Consider the following 17944-nt stretch of genomic DNA (forward strand, 5'->3'; position numbering starts at 1 on the left):
GGTTCAGTTTTTTTAAAACAAAAACCAAAGGCCCACAAGCCCTTTGCTTGCAAGCTAACAATGCTGTAATTATCTTTATAGAAGTAATCGCAAGCCAGGTATTCATGCTAGCATTCCAATTCTCTTAGCAATACTCCAACTTCAGATGATTTCAGAAAGAGTCTTGATAGGATAGGTTTTAGAGTACATTTTAGAAACACAACATAAGATACTTCTAATGATGCATTCTCAAAAGAAAATGTATAGTGTTCCTAACAGTATTAAAATATTTAAATATTATTTCATAGTAAAATCAACATGGTCAATGAAAATAGAGGGCCATTTGTTTTTTTTTTAAATAGTATAGTCAGAAATAAGGCAGATTTATTTCTAGAATAAAATAGTGGCTCATTTGTTGTGGATATCCAAGATCAACTGGGCATTTTATTTTTTATAATGCAGAGTCGTCATTTTTTACACTGCAAGTTAATTTGACTGCTGTGCATAAGTGAAGTGAGCAATTCAGTAATTAACTTTTGTGTTTTAAAATGTATGAACTTTAATTAGATTTCATTATAAACAAACAAATGTCAACCATAATTATAAGCTCCTTGGTTTAACCACATATTATCCCTTTTCAAACAAACTTGATGTCAGACAAATTAAAATCAAGCAGCCAGCAATTTTGAGTTGAATTTTACATGATCTGCCAGTAACCTGATTACTTTAACTTCAATATCATTACAGGAAAAGTATTTCAGGAAAAATAATTACAAGAATTCCAACAGGAGACAAGCTTAATTGTATTGATTCAAAAGATGCATGTCTATAGGAACCATGTTGAAGGAATAATGTTATCTTAAATCTACAGTTACTATTAAAATGAAATTGTCTGGCATGAAAAAGGCAATTTGAGATTGGTGTCTGGAAAACCAGAGGTACAAAACTAACTGAAATAATTATCTTTACCCAGTTATCTTATACTTTAAGCAACAAAATATCAATGTGGAACAACTTCAAGGCATGAATGAAGGTTTGCAGGTTTATTTACTGACTGGTGTATCTATTAGTACCAGGAACAAGTGGAGCTGTCAGGACATAATGAAGGTAAATGATTAGTTAGCACTGAGACTGAGCTCTTCTTCAATGCAATAAGAGTTAATTAAAGTTTACCACTAAACATCAACCAAAGCAGGATGTTGATCAGGTTTCAGCATTAAGTGCAAACAGACAATGGTTGGCAGCAATTAGTGCAGCTATCAAATTACATGCAATGATAATTATACATTTAAAATAGCTAAAGGGCTAGTGGGGGGAGGGGAGAACCTAATCAGCCCTCTTTGACTACATATACTCGAAGGGCAGGAAACAGGTATCAGATATTTCACTTTAACACTGTAAATCAATAGAATTAAACAAAAAAGGTTGTACAAGTACATTATCTGAAAGAGGACAATTCACTGTACATGAAATGGAAGAAATCTGTAGACAACTTCTAACAAAGATAAGTACTAGTTAGATCAAATAAATTACTTTGCTGCTGCCACTCAGTGACACCCGTAAACAAGCAGAGAAGTGTTTGGGGTTTAAAGGCCAGTGGCTGCAACTTTATTACAAATTTCTACAACAGTCTCAAGGTTACCTGGCATCTTTAGTCCCTGGGGCCACGTTCATATCTCTGTGAAGGCCTGAAGCCTGTGACCACAAAGGGGAGTTTCACGTGCTAGCTGCAACCCCACTCCAAGGAAGACTAAGTTTACTCGAGACAATTACCTGGTATCTGAGCCAGAGCCTAAGGCTCTTCTGCACACCCATTTCTCTCCACCCCCTGCAGTCAGTGTGTGTTTTAGCCCTGCCTGTTCCTAAACTCATGGCTAAGATTTGGGGGGGAAAGGGATTAAGAATCAGATCACCCACTTTCCCTCACAGTGGAATTCGCTTAACAAATTGTGAAATACATAATTACTAATAACTGCAAATACACTAAATGCTGAAGCCTCTCTCCACCACATCACAGCCCTGCTGCCAAGGCCTCAAACTCAACAATGATATAATGGAGACAAGGTGAGTGAGGTAATATCTCTTATTGGACCAACTTCCATTGGTGGAAGAGACAAGCTTGCAAGCTTCACAAAGGTCTTCAGGTCTGGAAAAGGTAAACCAGAGTATCACAGCTAAATAAAAGGAGGGATGATTGTTAAGCATAAGGGGTTAACACATTACAAGAAACCACTTAAAATGAAGTGGGCAATTAACACCTCTGCAGTCATAGGACAAAGGAGGCTTAGTAGTAGGTTACAAACTGTTTACTCCTAGGGGAATTCTGTGCCAAAAAAATAAAAATCCTACGCACAATATTTTAAAATTCTGCAAAATTCTGCGTATTTTATTTGTCAAAATAATACAATATAATCACACCAGTTTCATTTATTTTGGTAATTTATTTCAGAATACCTGTCACCAAATATGTCTGTCACAATACAGACCACAAAAAAGATTCAAAAAATGTTTTTGACCAATAGATTCCTTACTAGGCCTATTAATACAGAACTTTGAGTAATAATTCATTTAATCTGAAATACAGACATGTACTTCCCTCAGAAGCAATGCAAAAGGTTGGGGGAGTTAGGGGTAATGGAGGAGCTGAGGGAGAGGGAAGTAATTGCTGGGAAACAGCCTGGGTATGAACTTGGAGGGTTGCTGGGTGTGGGTGGGAAAAATATGGAACAGTTTGTTTCCTTGGAGGAGGGGGTTCGTTAGGGGGCCTTTCCCATACAGACCCTGGCTGACGCCTAGCCTCTCTCATTCAGTCAGGCCCATCTGCCCTGTCCCAGGGTGTCCCTGTGCCCCCACTCAGCCATCCCATCCCCCATACCTATGTGTCCCTGCACCCCCTTCCCCATGTCCCTGCACCCCCACTCAGTCAGCCCCTCCCTCCTGTCCCCATATGTCTTTGCACCCCCACTGCCATTCAGCCCCTACCCCAGTCTGTCCCCCCCACTAGCCCTTCTGAACCCCGGTCTGTGACCCCCCAGCAACCCCATGTGCCCCATGTTGTCTGTCCCCCACATATCCCATGCCTCCTGACCTGGCCTCACGGGCAGGGCACTGTGAGGAACCAGCCTCTTCTCTTCCCTATATGTAGCTAGCTGCTCCCACCTGGGAGCAGCTGCTCTCTGTTCTGGTGCCACAGTGGCCCCTGGTGGGTGAAAGGAGTAACTGCAGCACTTCTTGGCAGAATGGATTTCCTGCTAAGAAAAAAAAAGTCTGCGTGGCATATGAATTCTGCGCATGTGCAGTGACCCAGAATTCTCCCAGGAGTAAAATTGTTGTAATGAGCCATAAAACCAGTGTCTCTGTTGACACCAAGATTTTTTAGCATCTAGCAGAGTTATGAATTTAAATTCACAAGCTCGTCTTTTGAAGGTGTTGTGCAGGTTTCCTTTGAGGACAAGGAATGATAGGTCAGATATTGACTTAAAAGTTTGACTTTGTGAAAAGTACTCAGCCACAGGCGATAGGGTGATCTGATGGCAATCACCAACAAGTTCAGTAGCAGTATATCACTAACATCTAGCCTTTACTGCTGACACCAGCTAAATATATGAGAGGAAAGTGAAAAATTCCCAGCACCAGCATCACCATGCGATGAGGGAAAACTTTCTCTCAACCCTAAATTGGCAGTCTGCTGAGCCCTGTGCAAATCAGCAAGAATCCTGAGTCCCCTGAAGTGAAGATACAACCAATGCCTCACAACTGCTATTCCAAGACTGGTGAAATGGTGGAAGAAGGGGCAAATACTCTCTTCAGGCGAGCCACCTCCATGCTTTCCCTGAGGCACCCAGAAACAAGCCAGGCGGACTAGTGTTTGAACACACCTAACACTCAGACAATTCCTGAGCATACTCTGCCCACTAGCCAATTCAGAGATAAAAGGAAGATGGCTGGCTCCTGCCAGCCCAGAATGATACAGGAATATGATCATCTGAGCCACCTTCCTATCTTGGCATCAGCTGGATGGGCTTGGCAAGTGAAAGCGTCATTTCAGTTAAGGTGTTCTCAACCTGAGGGTTGCAAACAAGTGACAGAAGACCACAGCCACACTTGTCTTTCCCATGTGTTAAAAGGAAGGAGGTCCCAATATGGAAAAAGGGAGTGTAGTAATAAAAGAACCGGGGGACAGACCATTAAATTAAAAGATGTCAAATTCAAAACTGATAGAAAGAAATTCTTCTTTTTTATACAATGCTGGATATATGGAACTCATAGCCACAGGACATCACTGAGACCAAGAACTGAGCAAGAGTCAAAAAGGGATTGGACATTTATATGGATATCCAGAGTTAGCATACTAATGTTAACAAAAATTTTGACCAGGATATTACAGAAGAACTTAAGAACGGCCATAGTTGATCAGACCAAAGGTCCATCTAGCCCAGTATCCCTCTTTTGACAGTGTCCAATTCCAGGTGCCCCAGAGGGAATGAACAGAACAGGTAATCATCAAGTGATCCGTCCCCTGTCGCCCATTCCCAGCCCCAAACCTCACCTCTTCAGGGCTTAAGCCAATCTCTAGTTATTAGAGACCAGGATGAGACCTGGTATGTTCAGCAAATTATCTCACATCCGACTACTGGGGTTTCTTGCCCCTTCCTCTGAAACATCTCGCACTGGCCACTGTCAGAGACAGGATACTAACAGACCTCAGTTCTGATCCAGTATGCCACTTACCTGTGGTGTGAATTAAACTTTCAGAGTGAGGAAATGCTACTATGGGGAGTTTGACCATCTTATTTTTTTGTCTGAACTAAACAATGCAACAATCCTGCATCTTGGCAGGGATTTAGACTAGGTGACCCTTGTGGTCCCTTCTAACCCTATCATTCTGTAAGATTTCATCAGCATTGGCTGGTATTTCAATGAGCTACATTTACTTCTACTGTATTTTCTTCTATAATTTTTACTGAACGTTAAAAAAATTAAAATCTGATTTCCCTGTCAGTTTTGAAAAACCTTTAGTTCAGATTTTTAAGATCACATTTATTTTAATACTATGATAACCGTATAAAATTAGACACATATACGGATGTAAAATACATTAAAATGGGCTTTGCTGTAATGTTGCCTACCAATTATGGCTTGTGCTGGAATGTGTGTAAATTCACATCACTAAAATTATTTTAATAAAAAGCCTCACTGTTTTGCACAGTTATTGGGCTGCAGCCTAGAGCAATTCTGTAGAATTTTTTTCCTTAACAAACCTCATTTTCCCAACTAATTCTGTTATGCTAGGGATTTGTGCACAGAGTTGGCTAATCCCAGTATTTCCCTAGAGCGGAATCTAAGCTATGGCCCACTCCCAGCACAAAAGTGTCTCCAAAAGCCCTTTCGCCCCCTTCAGCACTCATACACTCATTGGTCCTGACATTTTCACTTCAGCCATGACAAATGAGCTGATGGCTGTGATCAGATTGCACACGAGGACTGCTTTATCTAAAGACATATCATTAGCTCTCATCACTATCTTCCAATATGACTCCTTTTGTTTAATTTGTTATGAAAATGCAAGTAAATTTAAAAAACATCTGAACCCTAAAGTAACAACAGATAAACTTCATTAAAGGCAAAAAGAAAACCAAACTCAGACAGGATCAGAAAAAAGCTAGCATTAACTAAATGTTTCTCTGGGGATTTAAGTAACTGTACTCAACCTCTGCCCTAGTGCAAACATGCCAGTTGACCGTCTTCAAAAGGTCCCTTCCCCCATGCTGGACTGCTAGCACTACTTGCCATTTTTAGAGAGACATAAATAAACCAACAGCAATCAAACATGACTAATAAATAAGTAAGCCAATTTCTTTGTCTCAGAACTACTTCACATATTTTTCTGTACCATCAACATGCATTTTCAAATGAATCTCTTAAGGAGTATAGTGGTGTACAAATAAGCTTTTCACTTGAATCAGTTTTCTGACTTTCATTAACAACACTAACACTAAATGCTGTCTGAAGAGGAAATCTTTCAATTCAGTATTAATACTGCAATCTTCCTGTTAAGTTAGAATCTAAGTACCAGTTACATAGTTCTTGTTACATCTACAGGGTTTACAAAGTATATATTTGTCGTAACCTCTTCTAGCAATTCATCTGAGACTACACACACATCTAGATGGAGTCAACTGTAACACAACAGATCTTGGGAATGGAGGTCATGCTTTGAGATAAAGTGCTATTCACTTTTGGACCATGCAAGAAGCTCTTTATTCCTGTTCTTATTGGCATCAGTTCCCCCTTACCAGTGCAAGAACAAAGCCAAGTGCTCGTGTGAGGTTTATGAATAAATCAAAGGTGAGCCACTTTAAGTGCTGCCCATGATTTCCTTGTTGACAGTGAGCACTTAAACAGGCTTCTATGACCAGCAACTCCTGGCAAATCTTAATGGTTCCTAATCTGCACCCTGCTTCATTTCAGGAGAGAAATGACTCTCCCCATTTTTTCTCAAGTCTTCACCTTTTAGGTAACTGTTGTCCCACCTTCTTAGAAATGCACATTCTGGTATTGTCCCATTTCAATACCAAGCCTGCATGTTAACACACAACTTTAAAAACACCCTTTTCTCCCTAGAAAACAAATTACAGCTAATAAAAATATTATTACACAGGTCAGTCTAAATAATTCCCAGGCAAACCATTAAACAGTTCTGCATTTGTTTAACTTGCATATAGGTTCATTTAAATAAGGGTTTCTAATATATTTTTCCAATTATTAAAATCCTGTCAAGTAACTACAATACTGAGAACTAACACACTGTGTTTGTATGGCAAGAAGTAAAATAAGAAATATTCACAAATTCTTGCTCTTAAATTTGTTTAGATAGTTTTCTAAGGATGTTTGAATTTATTTTTAAATAACCCCAAGGTTGTGAAACAAATGGACATAAGACAGTAAAGTCAGAGTTTGAGCCCCAAAACTCCACTCCGAACACATTATCATTAACTCAGGCTAGGACACAGGTATTACAGCACATATAACAATAATGCCCACATATACCAGACCCATGCTGTAATACATAGGAACAACTGTTTGTTTATGGGACAGGGTTTCAACATGTAATTAAACCCACAATTTTTAATTTCTTGTCCTTTATTTTGGACGTGTTACCTCCAATGAGATTCAATCTACTCTATAATAGCCAAGCCATTGTTATGCTTTCAGTCACAGCTATTTATAAAATGACATTTAGACTCCTTTTTATCTTGGTATTCTTCCACCTATTCAAGAGAAGTTGCAACCATACCACCTTGGTCTGTGATCTCATAAGCTAACCCCAGCTGGGCCCAATCAGCATGGAGACTTCCAAAGAAAACATAGTGCTGTAGATGATTCAGTAAATGTCATTTCTCCCTCTAAGGGCCCGATCCAAAAGCCCACAGAAGTCACTGTGAGTCTCTACTCACACTAACTTCATTGGGCTTTGGATCAGGCCCTAATTCTGAACTAGAAGCTACTGTAATGCTGGAGGATCCCTCTTTCAAAAGAGATATAAATCCAAGGCCCTGACCACCTGTGACTATCAAATATCCAGTGACACTTTCCACCAGAGCTGGAATGTTTACCCTGATGCACTAACTGATTACCAGTTGGAAAATTACATTTTGTCTAACTACAATGATCTAGTTGTTTTTGTGGGATAAAACATTCTTAACTTTCTTTCCCAAGTCATTGTGTGGCATAGTTGTGGGGTGCTGTTTGTGTACTGTGTGACACTTTCCACCCTAGAGACGGCTGTGTCCCAGTGATGGAGGAAGTGGTTTCTTGTAATCAGTTTATAATAGTTTCAGGGGTTTGGGGGTGGCATTTGCTATATAAATGTCAGTCATTAACTTTAATTTTATAAATGCTAAAGCATTTTCTTATTTATACCCTCAATTTTACAAATTGAGAACAAAATCTATATTCCTCTTCCTGTCAAACAAACAAACATTTTCACATTACACAAAAGGTGAGGAGAAGGGTGAAGAACATGAGGGTGGTACTCTATAAAGAGCTGCTTTCCATGCGGACCCTTACCATCTGAAAGCGGAAGTAAGGACCAATGTGCTTGAAATAGGGAGAAACTGCACTTTGCAGTGGTTTGGCTATGGCACCTCACACAGGGAACGTTGCTCTGTGTGGAGAACGTTGTATAAAACTTGGGAAGTGTGAGGAGCCTTCTTGTCTCCTTGGGAAAGTTGCTTTGGGGCCTTTGCTGTCTCACAAAATGGAAACTTTTATCTCCAAGTGGGAGGTGGGAGGACATGCACACTTGTTTTCTTAAACTGGAGAAGATTCTGATCTGTAAACCTATAGCAAATATTGTAAATCTAGAGTAACCCCATTTACTTCTTTGATATGTCATATTGTGAGGAGCTGCTAGTGACAGGTGACCTCAGATTAGGGGAGATGCTCTATGAGGAAGCCTCAATGTCAAATTGGAAAGAGCAGGCCTTCAACAACCTTTGCGTACAGACTCACAACTCTGCTATTACCTGGTTGCTGAGAAGAATCAGCCGCCACCAGCCCCGCCACAAAACCTCACCTAGAGCATGTCACCTTATGTATTACTTCTTCATACACAGAAAATGTTCTACTAAAACTTCTTTCCAAAAAGACAACATCTTTTATACAGGATTTAACATGAGTATTTTTGACTAGAGATTATGGGCCTGATTCTCCTCTCATTTACACCATTTGCACACCATTGTTTTACACTAATGTAATTCCACTGACTTCACTGAATTATTCCTGATTTACACTGGTGTAAGTTAGGAGAATCAGACACTTGATTTTTGTCTGTTTCAGATGAGTTAGGCTTCAGTCAATACAGACACTCTGTAAGTCTTTCTTTGTTTTAAAGGCAGAGCATTTGCCTATTTAAATACATCCTTAGTTGTGTGTCTTACATAGCAGAGTATGTGCATTAGTTGGACTGCAGACCCATTACAGTCTGTGTGTTTTCAGAGATCCCATGGTCTACCTTGTACATATAGTCTTTACTTAGTGAACTATTGACCTAAAAGACTATCACACCTACTTAGGAGCTGGTACCGCCTATCAGGTCAGCTTGACAGCCACAAACATGAACTAAGTCAAAAAAATCCCAATTTCTAGGTGGGTTTAAAACTGTTCTCAAAATTACCAAAAGCAAATAAACTATATTATAGACAAATCACTTTCTAAATGTCATTTTTTAAACTCAAAGGCTGCTTTGAATAATGTGGACATATAAAAGAGTGTCTTAACACGGTAAGCTTTTATTTCATTCATAAAACTTGGTTAAACCGTTCCTTTAAAAAATTGTTTAAAAAGAAAAAGTCTGTCATAGACAGGACCTTGCATTTGAAATTCCAGCCTGGTGCAAACTTTTCTAGCCACATTTTGAACCCTGAAAAACAGGAATGATAAATAAGAGTACTGTTATAGCAGCATTGAAGTATAACTACTAAACAACGAAGGAACTACAGAACACCCATGTTAAAGACCAAATCCTGAAGACTTTACTAGAGCAAAAGAAGGGAGGAGTTTTGCCTGAGTAAGGACTGCAGGATTGAGCTCTAAAATACTTCTGAATCTTGCTATCAACACGTATGAGTACCACAACGAATATTGTTTTACTAATGATGAACCTAGAACAGTTACCAAGAAATAAGTGTCTCTCTTAATTTCTCACATCTATCAATCTGTTCACATAAACATATAATACTTTGCATGTTACTGAGATTTCTGGATTTTAGAAAGTATCTGAAATACTCTGGGTTTCTACCCATTCAGTAAGACAGCAGACATCACATAAGTTACTATTAATCCATGTGTTATCCAATTCTACAGTGGCTGGAAAATTGCCAGTTACAACACATGGTGCTTGGTTAACAATATTTTAAAATACAAATGAATGTATTTTTTAAATTAACACATTTTTCTTATGGAAATACATCAATAAACCCATCTCGGTTTGAGAGAACATCCTTTATGTAGATTTCTTCTTCATTTAACAGAGGTTTTAAGGAATTTCATAAAGTTAGCAATAAAAGTTTCCAAAACCATATAGAATTTCTTCAACTTCATCTAAAAAGTAAGGAATCTTTGTGATCTAATTAAGATCAAACACTTCTGGCTGCAAATAATTCCATGCTGAATTGGCAACCTTACTTCAGTCATCCACTTTTACTTCTGAATTCTTAAATGTGAATCTAGCCGTTTAAATATTATCCAGTCAAGTACAGCACTAAACTGGCAAGCATGTACAAATGCAAGTTCTGCAAACTAACAAGAGCAAACAAACAAAGATAATACATGGTAGAGTCTACCAACACTTTTCTATAGTGCCATTAAATTAATAACTATTTAAATAGATATATATATATATATAAATAATCATCTACACTGCAATCGATTTACATATGTACAAAGAGAACCAATTCCCACTTTCAAAACTGTCTCAACCCTTAAGGTATTTTAACTGCACTAATTACTGCTGAGAGAATATAACTATGAGCACTGATCACACTGTCAACAACTAACCAGTTACAGCCCTAACATAAGGCCTGATCCTGCTCTTTTAAAACCGGCATTGCCTTTAATCTGTAACTTTGATGACAGTAGGGTCAGACCTTTAGTGATATGGGAACCTACTGTAAGTGTATTAAAAAGTTAAAATATATTGATACAATTGTGCCAAAATATTGTTCATTATATTCATATACTAATTTCTATTTAAATCAGATTTTTCCATGTTAAGTACTGAATAAGAGAGTATTTTTCCCCATAAAGGCTTACAGACCACTTAACCACTTAACGAAGTCAGAATTCATAACTTTTTCCAAAGAGAAATAGTTCATTAATTAAAACAGGTGTTAACTAAATGCAGCTTGCATGAATAACAAACTTGATTAGACTATTATTCTGTACTGATGCATAATTTCCATTGGAAACTTTTAAAATAACTCCCCACCTCCCACCCCCCTCCCCACAGGCAAAGTACCCAATAGTCAATATTTGGATAGCCTGTCATGTTCCTGGAACTCTTCTACATACAAACCTGTGTTTATCATCCTCTAGCTGCAGTATTATCATACATATTACTTCACATGATGATGGAAACTCAGGGCATCTTATAAAGTTGCTGAAATCTGAGCTTCTGCTTGTTTTCTAAAGTCTTGGACAAACATAACTTTAGGGAGAGCTGAGCATAGGCATAAAGAAAGAGGAGCCTGCATTTTCATCTTCCTTTCATCTTAGTCATTCAGTCAACCATTCAGTGCCCTATTCAACAGAGCTTTTCATTATGCAAAAAAATGCTAATCCTTTTCCGATGCTTTCACACTTGTATAAACCCCCATTCCTTCGACTGAAAAGCAATTATATCAGTTTACCTTTCTGTCAAAAACAGGATTAATATTCCAATACCAGAATCTCCTTTATTTCCCTCTCTTTTGCTTTAGGAAACTGGAGATTATTAGTGGAGGTATTCCTTCGAGCAAGAATACATTATTCTAAATATGATTATGTTAACTAAAGAAAAAGGGGGAAGGGGAGGGAGAGAAAACCTTCAGTTGCTGCGGAAACTCTTTTCAGTGACAGAACTGACCTTCCCTTTGCAGAGGCCTGAATAGAATGAGCCTCACTCTGGTCTATTAATCAGAAACAAATTATGAAAGAATGTGGCTGGACTGGTTGACACTATCCTGTCTTGGGAGACTCAGTAACAGCCTAGTAACAATGTCCTCTTCATGGGTAATGAACAGCCATGACAAATGATGCAGAGAAACTATTTATTTGCATATGCAAATTCTCACACAAGGGAAACATGTACAAACAAGTGTCATTGTAAGGTGGATTAGGCAAACAACGCTTTCTTTTTAGGACATTCTGCAGCCCAGAACATTAGTCAGCACAATTAAACCAGTCTCCATGGAGACTAATGAAATTTCACCATGGTATGAGTTAAATTAGATAGCTAGTTATGTGTTTCCACAATCCAACTTGAAATCCATTATTGTTTCAGAACAATACAGCAATTGTGCCTGGCTGATCTTTGCCAGCTCAACAAGCTCCTAAATTGACAATTTGCATATGTTAATATAATTAAGCACTAATTACATGAAACTTGTACATATTCACATGCACTTTCCCTGGGCGCTTTTCAATTTGAACCCTGGCCAAGTCTTTAACCCTTTGAATGATTTTGGAGCAGGAAAGCTCTGCCTTGTGGGTACAGCCCCAAGGCAGATGCAGAAAGGCTCTTCATTTATAAACACAAAGCTTAACCTGGCTTCTCATATTTCTATCAACAAGGCTAGAAAATATTTTTGTCTGAGCTGGCGTGGGGTGGAGAGAGAGGGGGGTGGTTGGAGGTACTTTAAAGACCAGCACTAGTATCTCTTTGCATATGAAAACATTAATATTTACCCAAATAAAATGTTACAAAATCATTTGTCCTCACTGGCATAGTCAGATCCTTAAAGATCAGAATTGTCAAAACCTAGAGAGGGTTCGATGTCAGTGCTCTGACAGCAACAAAAATGGAAGTGAGCAAAGGAAAAAAAGAGCAAGCAGTAACTAATGAGCTTTACATAAATATATGCAGAGGCAATTAAGCAATGTTAATTACTATGACAGCAGTTAATTGAATATAATTAGATATTTTAAGCCACTGACTAAGGCATAGTTAAGATTAATTTTATTGAGATTAATTGTAAATAAGAATAGATTAACTCTCTGTTTTGACAGGCATAAAAAGTAGTTGTGCAAATTAACTAGGAGAGCAGAAACTAGCACAAAAATCATATATTATTTTAATGTCACACCTCAGAATCATCTCCTCAATAAACATGACTTTTCAAACTCAAATAGACAGGAATCTTGAAGAAAAACAAACAGCTTGCAGAGATTAAAGAGCCTTTTGTCCTTTTTCATGTGCATTTCTTTTAGCAGACTAAATTAAGCGAGTCTGGTGTACGTTTTTAGGAAGGAACATTTCACACTGAATGGAAAAAATGTTCTATCACATATGAAATTCATGCAGCTGTGCGGAACTTGGTCCAGATGGTCTAAGACTATAAAACAACACCAAATGATAGACAGTAGGGCCTTCCCAAGATTATGTGATAAAGTCACAACCTCATATTTTGACCTAAATTTTCTGTCAAGTATTGTTTCCTTCCAGATCAGAATCTCCATTTTAATTTTTAACTGATCGTGAATATTCAAAAGGACATTCTTAATATATGTTGCTGATAAACATCTATTTAGAAATCATAAAATATTTGTAAAAGGCCCCTTTGCTTCATTAAAACAATGCTGAACTCTAAATACAGGAAAAAACAGCCCTGGTTCTTTTAACTATACTAGACTCTTCACATCACTTACATTAGAAAGGCAAAACTGTCTGTTTTTAAATATTCTTAAACCAAAACCCCAAACACATTCTCACAGCAGATTAATTCATGCATGATGTTTAAGAAAATTAACAACAAAGCTGAAGAATGCTGAACAAATCACTAATAAGAAAGGAGCTTCAATTGATTTTGAAATAAATCAATAGGTGATTAGCATAATATTTTTAAAGCAATAGACTGTATATATATATTATATAAACATATATATTATATTTTCAATACCTTTTTAGCTCTTAATCGAACAAGGGCTTTACAATACTGAGCATGTCCCTACATTGACTATCAACTTCTTTGGAATGCCTTTGGTCTTTTATAAAGAAAATCCAAAAACGGTCTGTGAAACAAGGCTACGACAAGTCATTCTGCAGTGAAAGATTTTAAATCATCCAGCCTCTTCTAATAGACTTGAGACTTATTGAGGTAGAAACCATAAAAAATGAAGAAGGGAAATTTAATCCCTGAAATATTGATTTGCACATTAATATCATATAGGCAGAGGGCAATTTGGCTTCATGGAAATGACACATTGTCGACCCTTGGTGAAGTCAGAGCCAATCTAACTGCTGAACATGTCTGAATCTCAAGAGTTATTAAGGGCTTCCCTTCTTGCCTTTATGACTTTTCTTCAGCCTACCAATGCAATCTTAAATGTATTATCTTTAAGAAATAATTGTAAAACCTCAGGGGTTTTCCAGTTAATGGAAGGGAGGCTAAACCACATCAGATTCTGAAATGCAACATTAAACCCTTGCAATCAACAAAACCACCTCAATTCTCATCCATCCAGTGCAGGATCTAATATTGTTATTAGAGATAATCAAATTTCATTGTGTAAATTTAGGCTCATGGTCAGAATGGAAGCAGTAAATTCTGCAATATTAAACAGTGATTTTCTCATCCCCCTTTATATGTTCTTTGCTGGTACAGCATCTTTTAAAAATAAACCCAAACTAATAAAAAATCAAAGAACAAAAATGTGCCCATATTCTGAAAGATGCAAGTCATGCCATATGTTATCTGCAAAGGTTTCCTTTAGTTTGAACTTGGTCTAACTGATAAGTTTCATTTTAGAGAATAATAAACCAGTATCCCTGCATAAACCAATAGCAGGTACTATTACTGTGACTTACACAGATGGTTTACCTGACCTTTCTTTGTTCCTTGGGTAGGTTTCACTTTTGCAGATTTACGACTTTCCCCCTATATTTCATTGACCCTATATGCTCATTATAATAAAAATGAAAACTATTGAATACATGTTTATGTTGAAGAAGTCCAAAAGCCAATGACCAGAGGATAAATAGATGCTACAGTGCAGTGTGTGGATCTCTAGATCGTATACTATAAATATTCAAGCACAGATAGCATGAATAACTGAATAATCCTGATGAGCCCTGCACTGAAGCCAGGTGCAAAAGGTTAAAACAGCTGGCTAGCCATCTTTTATTTTTGTGTGCCTTCCTGCCGATTGAAACCGTAAACCTTGAAAACTATCAGATATTCCCTCAAGGCTGATTGTTTGGGGGTGTTTTTTCATTATTTATTATTTCATTCAGCTTAGTAGGATCCCCCAGACCAGAAGAAAAAGAAACTCCTTAAATACAGTTAGTTGAACAGAAAGTGGAGTAATAATGATAAAGGCTTTTCCCCCCTGCAGTTTATTTTAACAATCTTCTTTGAGCACCTTCCCATCCAATTGTCCGTATTCCTTCTTTAAAAGAAAAGCACTCGGCTTGTTCTGTCAGTTTTTCCAGTAAATATAAAGTAAAACAAGTGTTGATGGCACTGAGAGTGTTACATACCCAGGCTGTGTTTTTGCATTGCTCTCAATGGAAGCGATCGATGCCCATGTCACAGTCGTGTCCCAATCGCAGCCAAGTCTCTGCCTCAATCTAACCAACAACAGGCAGGGCTGCAAAGGCTGCTCACTACCTCTTCCATCCATCCACCACCAAACTAAAAATATAATACTACATATGATGCTTAACCACTCCACCACCGCTCCTAGGGATCAAGCCACTGAAAATCCAGGGGAACACAATTAAAAAAACAAACAAAACAACAACAGCCCTCTCTCTTTCTTCCTGTTTCTCTCCCTCTCTCTCCTTTTGCCAACTACATGATCCTTGATTAAAAATGGAACAGGGTTTTAAAAACAAAAACAAAACCAGGAGAGCGAAATGGAGCAGAGGAAATGCAACTGTCAGAAAACGGGATGGTCAGACTTCCTGGGTGAACCTGCTTGTGTCTGACTCAGTGTAAATCCACCATCTTCAGCCTGGCAAGTTGTCTTTTGGTTGTTTTTTTGGGGGTGGGGGGGAGCGGGGGGGGGTGTTCTGCTTGCGATCTGAGCCTTGGTACCTAAGGAGGAAGAGGAGGAGGAGGAGGGTGTGTTACTGAATGGGAGCTAAAGCCTCCTCGGGACGGAGCTGAGGTGAAACAGGCTGAACCCGACTGATGTGCCTCCCCTCTCGGCTGGACCCAGTGCCCCAAGCAGCCGATGAGAGACCCTCGGCCGCCCGCCTCGCAGGTAACAAAAGAAATACCAACCCGTGCGTTTGCCGCTGCTGCTGCTGGGGGGGATGAAAGAGGGGAGGAGTGGAGGGGAGCGGCCGTAAGTTGGCACCGGCTGGGGGGAAAGTTTATTACCATTTTTACAGGGAATTTCATTGAAGGCGGAAGGGGGAAGCAGGGACGCGGCTGCCATTAGCCGCTGGGTCGGCAGGGATGCACTGGATCCCCGGCACAAGGAGCCAGAGCAGGAGCTGTGCTGCGTTATCACGATTTGTGTCTTACAGCATCTTCCTCGGGTTCAAAACATACCGATTTCCCCGTAAAGCCTTGGCGGGGGGCCGCTTAAGCCAGCCCCAGAGCCCAATAGCAGCGATGCCCCTAGCTGCTGGCGAGCTGCTCCGGCAGCCAGCCTGCTCCAGACAGCGTCCGTCAGCACATCCCTCTAGCCAGCCGGGCTCCCAGCAGCTCTGTGGAAACTGACACACAGGCAAAGCACGCTGCTAACGGGCTCTGCTTCTTCCTGCTGCTAGAGACAGAGGAGCTCACAGCTTCTGCTGCTGCGAAACCTACCTGCGAACACAGTACCCCACACACCCCAGCAGCACCCGCACGCACACACACAGTCCGGATCCCCTCCGTCCTGCTGGGATCTAGCCCCCTAAAAAGCGAAAGTTGGGAGAAAAAACGGGGAATCTGCGCCCCCCCCAAAAAAATGCACCTCAAACTTTTGGGGGATCAAGCTGTGAAAGAAGGTGAAGGGGTAAAGGGCTGGGGGCTACTGGCAGGCGATGACTTCTGGCAGTCGTAACATTTCTCCTAATCTGACAGGTTTTTTCCAGCTCCCTAAAAATGCAAAATGGGGGGGGAGAGTAGGGGGGAGAAAAAGACAGCCTCTTCTGGAAAAACGTGTAGAATCCTCCACTTAATCCAAAAGTTAGAGCCCGAAAAATGTCACCCCCCAGGATAAAAAATAAAAAGAGAGCGAGAGAAAGAGAAAGCAGCCCCTCCTCCCCCAAATGAGAGCAAATATTGTACCTAAAAATGGGGAAAGAGGCAGAAAAAAGGGGGGCGAGAGAGGGAGAGATACATGGGATCTGGGGATGTGAGTGTGTGTGTATGTGAGGGAGAGAGAAAGAGGCAGAGAGGGAGAGAGAGAGAGCGAGCGAGAGCGAAATATCAAAGATTGTGCAAGATCAGCCTGGAAAGATAATCGATACTCGACCTAAATTTAACACAAACTACTCAATAAAAGTTAAAGAAAAAACTTACTTTCCATTTCCCCTCGCAGTTCCTACTGGATCTTCGCCTCTTTTTTTGTTTTGCTTTATTTACTTAACAGCTGATCACATCCAAGTAAACGAGAGAAGGTTCATTTAAAAAAAATAAAAAAAAAAATAATCCTCCAACTTTATTGGGTGGAAATAAAAATGATTGAGCAAGAAGTGGGGGGCATAGAGCAGTCCTTTGGGGTCCGGGAGTTGTTAAAGCATGTGCCGACCGCGGTCTCGCTGTTTGGTTGTGAAGGGGTTGGGAAAAGGAGGAAAGGAAATGAAAATCCGATATGTCTTTATTCTGCTAATTATTATCGTTTTAGCCCTGTTTAAAAAAATGGCTGATTAAGTTGAGTGCGCATGTCTTTGTGTGTCTATTCCCGATATGCACTCTGGGAATGAGCGAGAGAGAGAGAGGGAGAGGAGAGGAGAGAGAGAGAGAGAGAGGTGTAATTAGTGAGGTGATCAACATTCTCCAGACTGCAAATGACGCGCAGCCCCGGACTTAGAGAAGCTGGAGCTGCCGCGGCTGCTGGGGGCTCGTAGGGGCTGCAGGAACCACACAACCAGCCCAGAGAAGAAGGGGCAGCAGGAAAGGAGCTTATGGACACAAACACAAGTCTGCAAACTTCATTAGTAACACAGACACATACACCCATACACACAAAGTAGATGGCAGGGGAAAATTAAAAAAAAAAAAAAAAAAAGAAAAGGTGGGGGAGAAGTCTTGCTCTTTTAACTGCT

At 39.6% G+C, this 17944-nt stretch overlaps 1 protein-coding gene across 3 annotated transcripts in view; it reads right to left on the minus strand.

The window, feature by feature from the left end:
• The window catches only part of ZFHX4 (zinc finger homeobox 4), a 173868-nt gene extending 156367 nt beyond the window's left edge, over nt 1–17501 (minus strand). For 2 of the 3 annotated variants that reach the window (XM_073330767.1, XM_073330765.1), the window contains exon 1: nt 17199–17501. The gene's annotated coding sequence lies outside the window, so the exon portion shown is untranslated. Of the gene's footprint in view, nt 1–15217; nt 15252–17198 lie in introns of those variants that run through there. The other variant, XM_073330766.1, reaches the window with a different exon arrangement.
• Nucleotides 17502–17944: the final 443 nt, after the last annotated feature.

Source organism: Lepidochelys kempii, chromosome 2, assembly GCF_965140265.1.
Source record: "Lepidochelys kempii isolate rLepKem1 chromosome 2, rLepKem1.hap2, whole genome shotgun sequence".
Classification (NCBI taxonomy): domain Eukaryota; kingdom Metazoa; phylum Chordata; order Testudines; family Cheloniidae; genus Lepidochelys; species Lepidochelys kempii.